The 17,639-nt window shown below is 53.3% G+C and overlaps 1 protein-coding gene and 1 non-coding gene across 13 annotated transcripts in view; one reads left to right on the plus strand and one right to left on the minus strand.

Annotated features, from left to right (window-relative positions):
* LOC127040993 (zinc finger protein 436-like) overlaps positions 1 to 17,639 on the plus strand; it is a 563,752-nt gene that overhangs the window by 323,988 nt on the left and 222,125 nt on the right. The gene's annotated exons all lie outside the window — the stretch shown is intronic.
* Positions 6,895 to 6,976, minus strand: TRNAL-CAA (transfer RNA leucine (anticodon CAA)). The gene has a single exon. It is a non-coding gene; the product is annotated as a tRNA-Leu (tRNA).

Here is a 17,639-nt window from a genome sequence, read left to right on the forward strand (position 1 = left end):
AAATTAGCCGCCCTTTGACACGATTTGTCTCTGTTCCTATTTTACGCTGTGGTGTTAGTTAGAGGATCAGTACAGATTTTTTTTACTATTTAATTAAACACTTAATTTTATGTAACCAAGCCAAAAACTTCGTGTCACTTATTTTTTCTCTGTGTCCTAGCAAGAATGAATTGAATTTTGTGACTTATGGAAAGTGCAGCGAGATTAATGCAGGGAATTCAGTCTCTGTGTTGTGAGCTGATGTTTTCCTCTCACAGGTCAGTGCCTGCATTGAAATACCAAGAGGAATCTAAGGGCTGTGTACGCTGGACACTTAACTGGCAGAGCGACGTCTCTCAGGGTGTGATCTCCCCTGCAAGCCATAGAGTTAAGGTGACCTAAGCTCTGGTTCGATAGTGCTAAAAAAAGGCAGAACTGTTCTGTCAATGTAGCTATTACAGGGATGGGAAAACCCCTCCAGTCATTGTCTGCCCCAGAGAGCTATAGCAGTGCTTTAAGTGTAGATAGAGTGAAACTAGATCTGGCGCTAGTTCACACCATTGATGCCAGGCACTAAGAGTGCAATAACAACAACACAGTTGTAAGGATTGGAACCTGCGCTGGGAAACCACAATACTTACTTCTACCCAGCGCCTTAACCACTCAGCCACAACTACTTAACATGTGTTTGTTTCCACTACATGATGATTCAGTTCTCACTGAATTGTCATTCCAATTGTTTGCTCAGACCAGCTTCCCCAGCACCTCATGGCTGCGCATCAGTGTCAGTGTGTCCTTGGCTGAACAGCGAGAATTCCTGCCCATTTCCTTCCGGCTGGAGCAGGATGAGAGTGTGTTTGTGTGAACGACATTGCTGTAGATTGTTGTTCATTCCCACTCTGACAATTCAGACAGTCTCTTTCCTAGTCAAAACTCCAGCACATCGTTCCAATAGCAGGGGCAGGATTTCTCTGGAGCACTGAAATATTTCCGGGGGGCTGGTGCATGAACTCAGCCTTGCATTTCACCCTCGATGTTTCATGGACGAACAACAGGAGCAGAAAGAAGAGCCGAGCCAATATCTCCCTGGCAGGGATGCAGGTGCCACGTCCCCTCTATCTGCCCATCGACACTGCAGGAGAGAAGGGTTCACTGGAATTGAATGACCTGGCTCAGACCAGAGACACAGGAAGGTATTGCTGTTCATGGATCTGTGCAAAGGAAATTGTGTCTCTGTGTGAAATTGAGGTGGGAAATGAAACGTCCACATGGTGGTCCAATGCCCTAAGGAATGTGGGTGAAGGACTCAGGCCGGGAAATGATTTAACAGGGGTTTGTTTCAATTTATTTCCCTGATTAAAAACTATGGCTAAAATGCAGCCATGTTGTTAGTACTTGTACCTGTGTAGGGACACCCCAGTGGGTGTTAAGTCCATTGCCTTCACCAAGAGCAGTTGATTATTTTATCAAGGTACAAATTTCTTGTCAAGGCCTAGAATCCAGAGAAAACAATACACTGATGATAAGAGAAGTCTATAAAAAGATTTTGCAGCCACCATGGGCGTAACTATGATGTGTTGTGTTTCACTTTTTATATCTGGCGCCACCTCCTTTCCCTTTAGCCTTGTAGTTGACCAAGGGCAAAGCTGAACATCTCTTCAGATACCAGGGAGTGTTTATGTCCATCCCTGGGAGCTACACAAGGGTTTGATGTTGCTGCTTTCAGTCCTCTGGCTCTGCTGAGATAAGGAACAATTCAGGCTGTCACTGAACTGAAGGAGGAAGATCAGTTTGTGACGGGGAGAGGGACGCCTCCTCTTAAACATGTTTGTCTGGCTGACAGTCCTGGTTTCCAGGTCTTCCCCATGGGGCTTCAGCAGTTTTGGGACCAGTTCACTCCCTTGGCCCCACCTGCTGCCCCCAGGCGCTCCCCTCCAGGGGCCCTGGCAGTGCAGTATCTGTCTGCTCGCTCCAGTGGCTGCTGGCCCCTCCCCATGGCAGGGTGGGGCAGTGCTGTGCCTCTACGCTCTGCCCCCACTCCAAACTCCTGCAGCCAATGGGACCACTGTGGGGGTGATTCCTGGGGGCAGCAGCATGCGGAGGCCCCCCAGCCTGCCCCGCCTTGGAGCCCCAGGTAAGCGCTGCACACCACTGACTGCCTCCCAGAGCCTGCACCCCCTCCCTCCACACACCCCCTCCCACCCGCTCCAATCTCCCTCCAGAGCCTGCACCCCCATCCCTCCTCCTATTCCCCCTCCCCCTGTCCCAGCCCAGAGCCTGCACCCAGCACGCAAACTCCATCCCAGAGCCTGCACCCTAGAACCCCTCCCCCACCCAACTCCCTCCCAGAGACCAGCCTCTCACCCCTTCTGCACCCAAACTCCCCCAGAGCCTGCACCCCTCCTGCACCCCATCCCCAGCCCCAACCCAGGGCCCGAACCCTAGACCTCCTCTCCCCATCTCCCTCCCAGATCCTTAGGCAGATGAGTTTTAGGGGGCGGGTTCTGAGTGGTATGAGTGACATTATTGGCCCACTGGGAGGATTGGAGGACTGGCACTGGCCTAAGGTAAATTGAGGTTGAGACTCTGCTTTAAGGGATTGGAGCAATGCTGGAGAGACTGATGGGCACGGAGCTGGGGAGCTGTGTGTGCTCCAGGAGAGTTGTTGTTGTGCTCTGGTGACACAGAGCGGGGGTGGGGAGTTTGTATGCTGTGGTGTTTGTATAGAGAGAAAGTTTAGTAACCCCTAGGTTAAAAATGTTCCTGCTCTGAGCTATACATGACACTCTTTGTTGCGAGTATAGATCAGTGGGTGAATGTTTCCCTGCAGGATAATAGGTTCCTAGTTACAATCCAAGTGATTCCCTTGAAAAAATATTTTGAATGAAAATTGATTTCCAGACCCATCTCCAGTATGTTCAGGAGTTCGCTGGATGGGGATGGTTGAAATGAATTTAAACACTCAGCATTTTCCTGTGCAAATGAATGAAGATCTAGCAGAGCTGTCCAGCAGCTGAAATCAGTTCCAGTCCTTGGCGTCTCTGTATCTGAGGCATGTGGGACACCTTTGTGGTGATGACAGGTGAAAAAATGCTGGATTCAATGAAAGATGAGACCATAGGAGGGGAAAGTGAATGGCAGCACCACACAGGGTCATAATACTGAGACACGGGGCTTCACTGTCACTACTCCTGTGTTTTCCGTCATTTATATCCTAAGGAAAACACCCTCCCCCTCCTCCACACACTGTCACACACAACCTTCTCCCCTTGAGCCCAATCCAACCCTCCCTTTCTCCCACACACACTCCATGGGACACAGCCTCTCGGTGACTCACCCAGATGGGGGCTTGTCTCTGCATCTCCCCAACAGAGGAGCAGAGAGCCGAAAGGGCCCCAGGAGACCAATGGAGCTAGGCAGAAATAGAAAAGACTTCCCCTCCCTTCTCTTGAGTCCAGTTAATCTCACCCATGGGTCATTCCTGCCCCGGGTGGGCTCAAAGCACCAACCTTCCCCTCAGCAACAAGGAAGGTGGGAACCAGCTCTATCACACAGAAGGAGGCTCCCCACCTCTGCTGCTGCCATTCAGCAGCCATTAATATTGATTTGTTTTAGTTAGTGCAACCCCCTCAACCCCTAATCCATCCATGAATCAAGGAGGCAAGACCTCAGCTGGGAACCCAAAGGGGTAATGGTTAATGTATGGGACTTATAGTAGCCGTGCTGAGTGGAGTGATGCTGAAGTTGTGAATTCAAACCTCACCTAAAGCACTAGCTTTCTTTAAGCTAATGGGTTCTGCCAATCAGTTTGCCCTACAGAAAATACAATTGCAGCTCAGAAGACACTGAGGTCCCTTGCTTTACAGAGAGCAGGGCAGATTCCATAGATCTACCAGGCTCTGCTCTCTGCCAGCCACCAGGGTCAGGCAGAGCCCAGAGCACTGCCCCTGACTCCCCCTCAGTCTTTGCTCCCCAAACCACCTGTGTGCTCACCCTCTTCTCTGTGAGACTCAAACCCTGCCTGACTTTCTATATGTTGATGTGGTTTTCATCTGTCGTGTTGATGTGCATGTGGGTCCTGTGTGATTTTGGTGGATGCCTGGCATAGTTTTTTGTGCGTGTGTGTATGATTTTTGCATACAGATTGTTTTTTTGCTTAGTATTCTTTTGGTATGTGGGTTTTGTGCTTTCTTGTTGTGGGCTTTTGCTGTGTTTTTTGGTGTGGATTTGTTCTTTCTCTATTTTGTGTGGCTTTCCCTTATGTGTATATGCCTCTGTGTGCTGTGTGGGTTTGTGTGGGTTTGGTTTTTGTTACGTCTGTGTGGGCCTGTGCAGTCTGTGATTTTCTCTTTCTCTCTGTGTGTTTGTCTCTCTGTTTGTATCTTCAAGTGTAAATTCACTGGAATTTTCACAATCTCCACAGCTTTGCCAATTTTCACCAGGAATTTTTCTCCATTAACAAATTCTCACTTGTTCCCTACCAGTTTGTGACCATTGCCCCAGGGGCATGTCAGTCTCAGGGGCCTGATTTCCCATTGACCTTTCTCCCTTTTATTGGGACTGGGAACTAGCCAACCAAAACCCCACTAAGTTTTTAGTAAAGGGCCAACAGTCCCTTACACGAGCCAGCCCCGTGAGGGTCACCGATGGCCAGAGAAGGCAGCACTAGCTGGTCCCATGGTGTAATAGCAGCACTCAGGACTCTGAATCCTGCAGTCTGAGTTCAAATGTCAGTGGGACCTTGTGTTGGTTTGTGGTAAAGCCCTGGAACTCAAAGTGCTCAATTTCCCTGTCTCCAGTTGTTTAAGAGTGAGTCTTTTCCCTCCTGCTCGGTGACTCATACCCACTGGAGCCAGGTGTTTGGTTGGGATGGCTGCAATGGATTGGGGTGCAGAGGTGGCTGTGGCTGCCTGTAGTCCTGTGGTTTGACCTGGTGGTTGGGATTCTTGCTGCTTCACCTGATGCCCACAAGTTTGGCCCTTGTGTTTGCTGCCACACTTTTCCTTTGGCCCACACGGCGCTTGAAGAAAGGAGTGCCAGGGCCGGGACTAATAGTCAGGGCTTGGCAGGAGGGAGATGGAGCCCAGCCTGGAGCCCCTCACACCTTCCCTCCTCCGGACACCTAGAGCAGAGGCGGCTGGTGCTGACAGCTTCAAGGGAATGTTTACAAGCCACTGAGCAACAGAAGGCGGGGCTAGAGGAGGGGACAACCATGCCTATGAATGGCCAGCAGACAGCCACAAAGACCCCCAGCCAGGCTGCTTCCTGCCATGCCAAACACCCACTGAAAGCGACCCGCAGACCAGCATGCAGGGCAGCTGCTGATGCTCTGTGGCCAACATCAGAAGAAGGTAGGAAAGCAGGCCAGCCCCCTGGTGTGACCTCTGTATGTTCCCACTCAGGTGCTCACTTTTGCAGTGGGGCAGGAGATTTTACCCCAAGAGGCTTTTCCCCAGCTGGCGAGAAGCAGAGAAACACCCAGGCTCCCAAGGTGCTATTCACCAAGCCCCCTCCAGCACAGGGACAGGCGCACACTTGGAAGAGGGAAACTGCTCTACACGCCAGCCTGGCCAGCCGCCCATTATCTTTGGCAAGTCATGAATGGCAAAGGCTAGACTGGAAGGACTTGGGGCTCATGCCTCAGCCTTTGTGACACCCAACCCCCAACTCCTTCCTGGGGCTCTAGCTGAAGCCAGAGCATTGGCCTGAGCGGCCAAGAAGAGGTTCCAGACCTGATGGAAGCAGGACATTCAGCACGAAAGTAAAACTGCAGAAACACAACCATAAAGGGACTTGAACCCTCAATCTTCTGACCCAAACTCAGACACCTTATCCATTAGGCCACATGAAAAAAGCCCCTCCAAGCCCTTCTTTAGAGAAGGCAGACACTATGTTTCTCGGGTCTTCTACTGAGTGGGGCCGAGGCTCTCTGGGCACAAGATGTAGAGTTCCCAGCGACACGTGAGAATTAATTCTATGAAGCCAGGTGCAGGACCTTGGCAGGGAGGCTCAGGTATGGGGGATTGGAGTGCAGTGGATGGGCTGGCTGTCTAGGTGAGGAGATTTAGTGACCCTCAGGTACAGAAGGGAGGAAGAGGAGGAGGAATTGGCAGTGGCCGTGGAGAAGAAGAGGAGGGGTGAAGGCTCTTAGCAAGCCTGGCTAGCTCAGTCAGTAGAGTATCAGGCTCTTAATGGGAGGGGCCAGGGTTTGAGCTGCTGTACAGGGACTCAGCTTTTATGTTGCCTTGTGTGCCAGGAGCCAAATGATTCCTGGTGGTGCCCAGAGCCATGTGTGGGACAGAGAGGCTGAGACTTGTGGCACCTGCTCTGCAGCAGGGATCCTGGCAGCTCAGACTCAGAGAAGGCTTCTGCGCTCAGAGGCGCTGACTTTGAGAGTTCCCGAGCAGTGCTCAATGCCTGCTCCACCACAGGCCCTGCCCCCAAACCATCAAATCTCTTCCCACCCCACCCTGCCCCACTTCTTTCTCTCCTCACTCCTCCAGCACACCCCATCAATGGCCAGCGGGAGGCGCTGAAGGAGAAGAGGAGGAGCTTGTCGGCCAGGCCTGCTAGCAGGTGGGAGGTACAGGGGCAGCTGCTGTGCACCTTTTTTTTTTCTCTGTTGATTCTGCAGCCCTGTAGCACCCATGGAGTCGCTGACTTGGCTCCTTTCACACCCTAGAGAGAGAAGCAGAACCAGGGCTATGGCTGATCTGTGGGGCACCAGGTGAGTGGCAGAGGAGTCAGGTGCTGAGAGTTTGCATAACACCTCAGGGACACAGTGTGAGGTGGTCCCCAGGGATCTCTATGAAAAGAGCAGAACAGAATTTACTTGGTTGGGGAGAGAATTGAGAGTGTCTCAGGGGGTTGTAGAGAGGTATTGCCCAGTTTAGAGACTGGCTAAAACACACACCTCGCTGTGAACAGGGTTCAAACCTGCACAGGGGAACCCTATTGGATTTTGACTCCAACGCCTTAACCACTCAGCCATCACAGCTGTGAGCACAAAATTGCCCCACTGCCAGAGAAACTGGTAAAGACTCACAATGCCCAAGCATGAAGTCATCTGAACTACAGAATTTCCACCCCAAACCTGGTTCCCAAAGCACAGGAGGGATTTGGGGTTTGTTCTCTTTGCTTAGCCATGTGCAGTCACACAGAGAGCGCGTTTAAAAGTCTCCCCTGCCACAGAGCGGAAATGGGAAATGATTCTCAACTTGAAGCTTGATGTGAATGAGGATGTCTGGGCCACAAGGCCAGGGACTGATCTTTGCTGTAGAAACCAGTGACACACAGAACCAGGCTAAGGAAAATGTTTCCTGGAGTCAGTAACTGGATTAGCAGCAGTATTGTGCAGAGAAATGTCTCACAAGAGGAGTCAGCGCATTGGTGGTTCAGTAGCAGAAGTCACAGATACAGCGGGGGAGGTCTGTGGATCGGGAGTGAGGGGCACTTGCAGAGCAATGAGAGGGGAGCCCAGGGCTGGGATAACAGGGGCTGTGGGTCAGGACAAGCAGTTCTGCGCGGAGTGTTCAGAGGTGCCCTGTATCTGCCCTTTCTCTGCACCGTCCCTGCTCCCAGAATGCACCAGGCCCTGGACTGAACTCTTCCCCTGCAGGCTGAGCTGGTTTTGTTTGCTGTGATCCTGTTGGATGGGCAGGGGGGGAAGTGACAGTCCCAGCCCACAGCCAATGCCCCCCTGTCACCCAGCACCCTTGGCCCCAGATCCACCCAGCCTAGTAGAGAACTCAGCAGGACAGGGCAGCCAGGAATTGTGCCCTGCCAGGCGCTCAGGGGCATCTACCCTGCAGCTGGGGGATCTCCCCAGCGTGGTCCATGGGAGCTCACGCACTAATGGGGTAGCAGCAGGAGCCACGTGGTGGGTTGGGCTGGTGACCCGGGTCGGCTGGGTTCATGCTCAGGCGCCTGGCCCCAGTCACCGGCCGAGCCCCCCAGCCATGCTGCTGCTATTAGCACACTAGCCTTGGGTGGAGGCTGCTGGCTGGCTGGACCCTGAGGGTGGATCAGGCACTAGGGGAAACCCTCCGGCGTGGAGATTTGTTGCCAAGATTCCTGAGAGCTGCCAATCCCCATGGCTTGTGTGGCTGTCCCCCGGGGCCCAGCAATGGCTCTGGAGGGTGGCTCGTGTCACCTGGGAGGAGGTGATCCAGGCAGCGGGCAGCTGGGGGGTCTGACTTACTGATAAAATTGGTCTCTTCACTCCATGGTGCTCGGCAGCCTGGGTCCGTACTGACACCTCCCAGGAACAGGTCGGGGTTGGATGGGATTAGAATTTCCCTCCAAAGTGATTTTAGGGTCTGATCCTGCAAGTCCCCCATGTACCCAGTACAGGATGGGTCCAGGCACCTCACTCGATCCAGTGCTGGCGTGTACAGCAGAGAATTGGAAGCAGCAAATCGAGGGATCATATAAAGAGACTAGAAATACAAGAAGTTACTTTTGAAAGGAGAAAAGAAGAAGACGACATTCCCGAGCTGTTTAATAGGGCGAACTGCCCCTTGCAGGCCGCGAAGGGAAATCTCAGGGGTTGTGTTCACCTGTTCCCAGGGCTGTGTCCTCAAGACAGATTTGTGGGAGAAAGAAAATCACCACTGAGAGAGGAGTTGGGCTCAGGGTGGATTTTGTGCTTTGGCAGGGAATTTAGGACCTGGGACTGGAACCTTAAAGAGGGAGCGGGTGAAGGCTCCCCTCTGCTTTCAGGCTGAAGGAATCCTGGGTTTGGTCAGTCCGTCCGGGGGGTCACATCGCTCCCAGGCAAAGAGAGAAGGAGAACTCCTCTCACAATGACACATGCGGATCCTGGAGAAGAAGTAAGAGATAAGAGACCAGCAGCAGGTGTAGGTGACTGAGGAGGGGAATCCCTTGTGCATGTTACAGAGCACTTGGGCAGCTGTGGCCATTCAAACACACTGAGCTTTACTAACGAGTAAGGCCAGACTGCTGTGACTCGGAGAAGGGTTTAGGTGTCATAATGGACAAACAACTCAGTATGAAATCCCCGTGCGATGCTGTGGTCGTCCTTTGATGTACAGGCAGGAGAAGTGACTAGATATAGGGCACTAGTGTTATCTCTGTGTACAACATTGGTCAGACCAACACTGGACTTTTGCACACAGTCGTTCTGGCCACATTTTAAGATGAAGAATGAAAAATTGGATGGGGGCAGAGAAGAGAAAAAAAAGCGCTGAAAAGTTGCCTTCCAGTGCGAGACAAGAGCTCAGTCTGCTCAGTTTATCACAGAGAAGACCAAGAGGTCACTTGATGACAATGCGTAAATCCCCTCCCAAAGAGAAAATCCTGGGTACTGAAGGGCTCTTTAACCGAGCAGCAAAAGGCAGAAAAAGAACCAGTGGCTGGAATTTAATGGCAGAATAACTAAAATGAGAAATAAGGAACACATTTGTAATTGAGTGATTAAACACTGGAACAAAGTACCCAGGGCAATGATGGATTCTCCATCCCACATAGGAGTGGCAGGAGGGGACGAGGGGCTGGGGCTGAAGAAAGTGCTCTCGGGTGAGATAGAAAACCATTTCTCTCCGGTGCTTGGCTGGTGGCCTTGCTCTCATGCTCAGGGTCTCCCTGATCTCCGTTGCTGGGGTCAGGAAGGAATTTCCCCCAGCTCACACTGGCAGGGATGTTGGAGTTTTTGTCATCCTCTGTGGCATGGGGCACAAGTCACTTGCCCAGATCAGCTGGGTACATCTCACCAAATCCATTCCAGTGCAGGGGCCTCCCGTATTGGTTCCCCTCTGCCTCTCCTATGCTCTGCCTGTGGCACACAACGGGATATTCTCCTAAGGGCTGGAATATTTTGGTTTAATCCTGGTTGTTCGGCTCAGTGCAGGGGGGACTTTGTGGCCTGTCACGTGCACGGGGGGTTAGACAGGATTATTTAGTTTTCTTGACTGGCCTTAAAATCTAGACAAGGATGTTGTGGCTACAATGTTGCAATGTGTGACCCATGGTCTCTCCAGCTCCCAAGGGCCTCGTTCCAATCGAATTCCAGGCCAGGATTCAGAGACTGGCAGCTTCAGCACAAGGCAATGGGGCCTGGTGGGAGTCACTTTGGGGCTGTCACTAGCCACAGAAAACAGAACCTCTCCCAACATCCCGACTGCTGCCCATCAGGACATCTGGCCGTAGAGAAGCCGGGCCAGTGCCCCCTGCGGAAGGAATTGGGGGGATGGAAACCCCCAGGATGGGGAGTAGTGGTGTTTCAGCCGTGTTAGTATCACTCAAACACATGCACAGTACCCACACGCAGAACCAGTTCATGCTGTAAAACCCCCAGACCCACGAAGGACGTGTTAATCTCAGCACAAGTTCTGCTTTAACCCATTAGAAATAACCCTGTAATTATTGTGGCATCTCAGTGCCAGAGGACGCCAAACCCCTGAGCTGTCAGTAGAGGGCCAGGTGTAGCGTCACTGGACACTGTCCCCAGCCGAGCCCTCACCCCTTCCTGCACCCCAACCCCTGCCCAGCCCGGAGCCCCTTCCTGTACCCTGAACCCCTCATTTCTGCCCTTCATCCCTGTTAGAGCCCTCACCCCCTCCCGCATCCTTACCCCCCTGCCCCAGCCCAGAGCCCCTTCCCATGCCCTGAACCCCTCACTCCTGGCCTTCACCCCCCTTTAGAGCTGCTGTGTCACTCTACTGGCTCTTTACCTCCAGCACCCACACTTGCCTTGCGAGCTCTAGCGCTGGCAGGCAGATGCGCACCAACTGCTAGGCAGCAGCCTTGTTAACAGCAGACATGTGTCTCTGTGGCGCAATGGGTCTTTGTGTTTTGCTGTTAATCGAAAGGATGGTGGTTTGAGTTCCCCCAGGGATGGCGGTAACCCCTTGCTCCTCAAGACCTGCTGGGAGCCTCAAAGACCACCTCAACCCGTCTCTCTTGCCTCAGTGGTTTCAGCTCAGGCCCGAAGACTGTGCTGGATGCAACTCAGAAATCCATCTCCCAGCACCCATGCCGGAGGCTCAGGCTTAATCTTCAAAGTTGAACAGCAAAACCTTGAGCCAGGCGTGTTTTGCTCCATTCTCGCCTCCTCCAAGCGGCAATGGAGAAATGTAGGAGAAACGCCTGCTAGAAGACACCTCCCTCTCACTTCTCTGTAGGCTGTGACATTATTAATATCAACTGGGACCATATAGATCATTGCTGCCACCACTATTACATATTTGCAACGAATATTGTGCAAAAGTTGTAATGTGAGGTGTCTATGAAAAAGGTTATGATTTGCTGGTTATAATTATACTAGCTGTATGTGTGTACCATTTTTGTATTTGAAATTATGAATATGGGCTATGTACTTGTATCTCAAATGTATTTTGATTTCAAGTAGCCTCAGTGATGCATTTGGTCAGCTTCTTGAGAAAGGACTATTCTCAGTAAGTGCCTAATCAAGAAACGCTTCACTGACAATGGACTTTGGAAAATGCCAGTCCACATCTGAGCTTTCCTGGGAACATTCAAAGTAACATGTAAACAATAGCGTAGGCCTGCAAATTGAATCATGCATGGACATGTGACCTGCCCATGTGACTCCAGACTCCATCTTGCTGCTGTCATTTTCCTAGGTCAGCCGTAGGACCAATCCTATTCAACTTATTCATAAATGATTTGGAGAAAGGGGTAAAGAGTGAGGTGGCAAAGTTCACAGACGATACTAAACTGTTCAAGATAGTTAAGACCAAAGCAGACTGCAAAGAATTTCAAAAAGATCTCACAAAACTAAATGATTGGGCAATAAAATGGCAAATGAAATTTAAGGGGATAAATGTCACTTTGGGAAAACATAACCCCAACTATACATACAATATGATGGGGGCTAAGTTAGCTACAACTAATCAGGAAAGAGATCTTGGAGTCATCATGGATAGTTCTCTGAAGACGTAGCAACGAATTGACACATATGACCCCAAGATGAGATCATTAATACACTAACCTGAGGAGAAGGACACCCCAACATTAGTAAGGAGAGGAAATACAAAAAGGGAAGAGGGGAGAAACCCCTACTGAACATGCATTACACCTAACGACGGCTGCAGAACAGATTATCGGCTACTCAACCCAAGAACGGGATCTGCATGTTGCTGTAGACAGATCAGTGAAAAGCTCCCCTCAATTCACAGCTGCCAGCAAAAAAGTTAACATCAAGTTAGTATTCATAAGGAATGGGCTGGAGAATAACACGGAACATTTGTATACAAACCAAGGGGGAAGCCTCCAGTACCCTGGGACCACCCTGTCTACTACAGCGCGGCACACAAGATATTTTATATCTATCTTTGAGAACTGGGGAAGAAATGGGTCTAAAAAGAAACATTTGCTAATGAGAGAAAACCACCCGAATATGAAGATATTTTATATTAAGTGAGAGTAATTGGACAGTGGAAGTTCAATTAACAGACAGCAATAATTCCCCCCCACACACACACCCCCACACCATTCACATGGCAGCAGGGAGCCCTTTGAGGAGGTGCTTTAAGAGGGTATGTGAGGGGAGTGTGGAGCAGGAAAACTTCCTGGCAGTGGGAAGGAGGCAGAAGCAGGGGCAGGCAGGTGACTGGCCGTTAGGGGTAGCAGTAGCCAGGACTGCGTAAGCTTGTGCTGGACAGTCTCCACTGCAGCCTTTTTCCTCCTGTCCCCTTCCTCGCCAGCAGAGAATGGCCACCCCAGCCCACCCCAGCCGCAGCTGTGTCTCAGGGCTCTGCAAACTGCATCCATTAAGCCCCTTCTCCTTTGGGGAATGATTCAGGACAATTTCCCAAAGAAAGGAAGAAAATTTGCTGCAGGTCAAACAGATGTGAAAATATCCCAAATCTGAGATTGTTAAATTAATATTGGAGAATTAAAGAGAAAATGGGGCAAAATCTGAAAAGGAGACTAGAGAAAGTGTGAATAATTTTTCCAGCAGCACCGACCCCTCATGGAGCCCTTGCTGCTTTTACAGCTGAGAGGAAACTTCCTCTCTCTGATATCTGGCCATGGTGGAAGTGGTGACCCAGTGAAGCTGACTTGAGGCTGATGCAAGATAAGCAAAGCTGAACCAGCTGCCCAGGGAATGGGGTTGGAAATCAGAATGTGGGGTGGGCCTGGGTTCCCCTACATCAGTGGTTCTCAAGCAGGGGTACGTGTACCCCGAGGGTAAGCAGAGAACTTCCATCAACACATCTAGTTAATTGCCTCATTTTACCACAGGCTACAGAAAAAGCACCAGTAAAGTCTGTATGAACTGACATCCCCGCACAGAGAGTGACTCGTACACATGGCTCTGTGCCCCAGGCACTGACAGGGGAGCGCAGGGCTCACACCCCTGGGGTGTATGGATAATTCTCAGGTACAAGGAGACGGTTGTCAGCCACGCGCAGTCCCCGGGCGTGGGGACAGGCAGCTGTTTCCAGATCGGACACTCGGGGCCCACAAGTGACCTGCTGCCGGACTCTAGCTCCTGGATTTGCCCCTTGGGCAGGAGACCCCCCCCCAGCCCTTCCCCCACTCTACCCCCTAATCTCCACTCCCCTCCCCGAGCTGGGGGAGAACCCAGGAGTCCTGGCTCTCAGTCCTGCCCCTCGCTGAGCTGGGGGAAGAACCCAGGAGTCCTGGCTCCCGTCCCTGCCCCTCCCCCACTCTAAACCCTAGCCCCCCTTCCCCGAGCTGGGGAAGAACCCAGGAGTCCTGGCTCCCAGCACTGCCCACCCCCGTGTTTCCATAGGGCTCCACCCAACGTCCCCCCCCGAGTGGGGCAGCCCCACGGGGCACATCGGGGCGGGCACAGACGAGGCCGGGGAGAAGCAGGCGCTTGGCAGCCCCCACCGCACTGGGGGGCGCCGCACTGCGGGGGGCGGGGCCAGGCCGAGACCTCGGGACACGAGAGTTCACGTCAGGAGCCGGAGCTTGGGGAGGGCGGGGCCGGGGAATCTCTGGGGGGCGGGGCGGGAGGTGTCCGATTGACCCAGGGACCCGCCCTCTCCTGGGCCGGGCAAGGCGCGGGGGGCCGGGCCGAGGGGCGCTGAGGCGGGACGGGGAGAGGCGGCTCCGCACGGGGGGACCAGGGTCTCAGACACCCAGTTCCAGGCGCCAGGCCCAGCCCCTGCCCCGGGAGCAGCCCCGGGCCCGTGGGAGCCGGGCGGGGGGGGGCACAGGGCAGAGGCAGCACGGAGTGAAAGGGCTTCACCCCCCCCCGCTGGGCCTGGGGGGCAACAGGTGGGGGGGGCGCAGCTGCCTGGGAGCAGCCCCACAAGCGGCAGCCTGGGGCCGTGGGGCCTTCAGCCTCCCCCAAACTGCCCCCCAGTGTCCCCCCCGTCCGCTGTGACTCTCCTGCCAGCACCGCCCCCTCCTCTCCCTCTGTAGAGCCCCAGCAGCCCCTTCAAGCCCCCCCAATGCCCTCCAGTGTCTTCCCATCTGTTGTGACCCTCTCGCCAGCCCCACCCCCATCTGTGGGGATCCCTTAGGCCCCAGCATCCTCTCCCCCATCCTGTACACTCTACCTGGCCTTTCCCTTCACCCCGACCTCCTCCTCCCCCCTGTCCTCAGCACCCCAATACCGACCTCCTCTCGCCTCATCTTCCACATCCTCCTTCCTGTCCTCAGCACCACTCACCCCCCTTCCTCCTCCTCCGCCCCATCCCCGTCCTCAGTGCCTCACCTCTAATTGCCTCCAACCCATTTCTCATTGCTGGGCCCCACTTTCCCATCCTCCCACTCCCCCAGTCCATCCCCAGGGTGTGAGGTTCCTCATCTTCAATCTCTGCTACACCCAAACCTGCCAGGTTCCCCTTTTCAACCACTGTGGGGTCGTCCAACCCACCGACACCCATCCACTCTGGGCTCTCTAAATCCCACATTCCCACAATGCTCCTTGGTAAAGCCACTCTCCTCTCTCCCTAATCCCCCTATTCCCTTCCCTTAGGTCCTCCTGGACACCCCAACCTGCAGTCAGGCCCCCACATACATCCCAGTCATTCACATGCTGAGCTAGTTCTTCAGGGACCCCCCAGCCCTCCAAACGTCTCCTTCCATGAGCCCCATGGACCTGTGGCCGGGAAAGTGAGGAAGCTCCCACTTTGGCTGGGCTGGGTGTGGGTGTTAATCTTTTCCTCTCTTGTGTGTGCTGTGCTCACAAAGACTTTTTGCTCCCTCGGGGTGGGTGTGATTTTGGCTGAAGATGAGGTGTTTTGGTGGCCCTGTGGATGCTGTGTGTGTCTGAATGGGGCGTGTGTGTTCCCAACATGCCCCTTCCCCTCTGCCTGCGGAGCTGAGGACAGACAGGTCTGAGGAGCAGAGCAGGAGCTCTGGGAAGGAGAAGAGCAATATGAAGATGGAGTCTAAGATGAGGCCAGGTAACTTCTGTGGAGGGAGACATGCTGGACAGGGCCTAGGATTGGGGAGACAACCAGGTGTAAACCCCGGGCTCAGATTTCTAATTGTAGCTGTGATGGCAGAATGGGAGGAGGGTTGAAGCCGAAGCCCTGGGGTGCGGGAGTAGCGAGAAGAGGAGCCTCACCACCATTGCTTTTTCTTTTCCTCTTGTGTTGTGTTTCATACCAGGGAAAAGAAGTAGGGGGACGGAGTCCAGCCTTGAGGTGAGATGGAAAGTGATCGAGAGCAGTGACAGCGTGAATCCTGTTGATGCCAGGCAAGACCTGCCCAACTGGGACAAGAGTAACCATCTCTGTCGGTGAGATGTGTATCTGGTTTGGGAAGGGCTCTGGTCACAGCCCTCCTGGCTCCAGGCAGGGACTTCCCATTACCTGGGTGTGGGTTTCCAGACTAGTTGTGGCTTCAGGGGAGATGATGTTGCCATTTGCGAGAGCTGATCATCTCTCTGGCCAGGAGTGGTTTGTGCTCCCTAGCAGAAAGTTGGATCCATGAGGGTGACTGCCTGTTGTGAATTTCTTTCGTCCTCCTAGGTTTCTTTCTCTGTGTTGGCCAACTTTCACTCAAACTCTCTCTCTCTCCTTTCATGGACACCTGTCATGTTCAGTTGCCTGCATTCTCTTCCTCTGCTCCCCCTCCCCTAGTCTCTTATGGGCTCTGCTGGGTCTATCTGCCCACGGGCAGGGTCTCTGCCATACTGAGAAGGATGTGTCCTGCCTGCCAGGATAAGGGGGTTGCTCCTCCCACCCCCTATCTTTGGGAAGACCTCATTGCTGTAACTGGGCCACAGTGTGAGTGGCCATTCATGTCTTCGGGACTGTGAGGTCTGTGACTGAGAGGGTTGGGCTCGCGGTCATGGCTTTGGGCAGAGGAGAAATGAGGCTGGGATTAGAGATGCCCCTTTCACCCACTAGCTCCATTACTGCATCACCCAAAAGCCTCGCTAAGGGTCCACTATGCTTCCTTGTGCTGGGCACTGCAGGGACAATCAGAGGGACAGCAGGATGCATGAGGAAATAGATGAGTGTGTGAGACAGATGAGTGAAGGGTGTGTGTGGCATACTTTAGGGATGGATGGGGGGTTGAGGGTTGGACAGACAGCAGGACAGATGGAGAGCTGTAGGGACGGATGGTGATGTCACAGGCTGGATTTGTAATGGGTTCAGCTCATGGCCGCTGACTCTGTCATCTCCTGCCCCCATCTGCCCGTCTGACTCTGCCCCTGTCTCTCACAGGCAGCACTCAGCAGAGTCTGGCCCTGTTGTTACACTGGTGCCTACATCCAGCGCACACCTGTGCGTAATGTGCTCCTGGAGAGCTCAGGCAGGGAGAAGCGTGTGGCTCACAGCTGCTGAACCAGCTACTCCAAAGAGTGCCGCAGATCTCCCCTTCCTTGGGCAACAAGACCCTGGCCGGGGGGTTCCCTGTCCCTCCTCGCTGCCAAAGCAGCCTGCTCAGCGCAGAAACCGAGGTCACCTGTCTCTGCCCAGCCTCTAGCTGGAGCTGCTCCAGCCCCGAACTGCTGGTATCCAGCCTGGCCGGAGTTGGTGCGATGTCCTAGCGGAGTCCGTTCTTTCTCCCCGGTAGATTATGATTTTCCCCACTGCAGTTAGTTGCTCTTTCTCTGCTTCCCCATAGCCCCTCCCCAGTGATAGTGACCCCTGCTGGCCAGGCACGGGAGTGTCCTGTAGGTGCCTTCTTGTAGGAGCAGTGAGCCCTGCTTCTGGTGTGTATCACTCCCCCACTAGTGATGTGCACTGGTGGCTAAGTATGGCAATGCCCTTTGTGTAGCCCCCTCTCCCTCCCTCCCAGGGTGACCAGATAGAAAATGTGAAGAATTGGGACGGGATGGAGGATAATAGGCACCTACATAAGAGAAAGGCCCCGAATATCGGGACTGTCCCTATAAAATCAGGACATCTGGTCACCCTATCCCCTCTACCCCTGTGCCAGGTATGGCAGGCACTGATCCTTGGCATCCCTGTGGGGCAATACCCTCTGTATATCCCCCAATTGGGGCAGTGACCCCTGCTGGTCAGGTGGGGCAGTGCCCTGTGTGTGTGTGTCCCCTATTTAGGTAGTGACCCCGATGGCTAAGTGAGGCAGTGGCCTTTGATTTCCTCTTCTCTCCCCAGTCCCCTCTGTCTCTGGAGTAGGGCCGCCAGTTGGGGCACTACTCGTTGTGTATCTCTACTAATTGGAGCAATGACCTCCTCGTGGTGCCCTGGTGTGGCAGTGCCCTATTGGTATCTCCC

Source organism: Gopherus flavomarginatus, assembly GCF_025201925.1.
Source record: "Gopherus flavomarginatus isolate rGopFla2 chromosome 13 unlocalized genomic scaffold, rGopFla2.mat.asm SUPER_13_unloc_1, whole genome shotgun sequence".
In the NCBI taxonomy this organism is placed as follows: domain Eukaryota; kingdom Metazoa; phylum Chordata; order Testudines; family Testudinidae; genus Gopherus; species Gopherus flavomarginatus.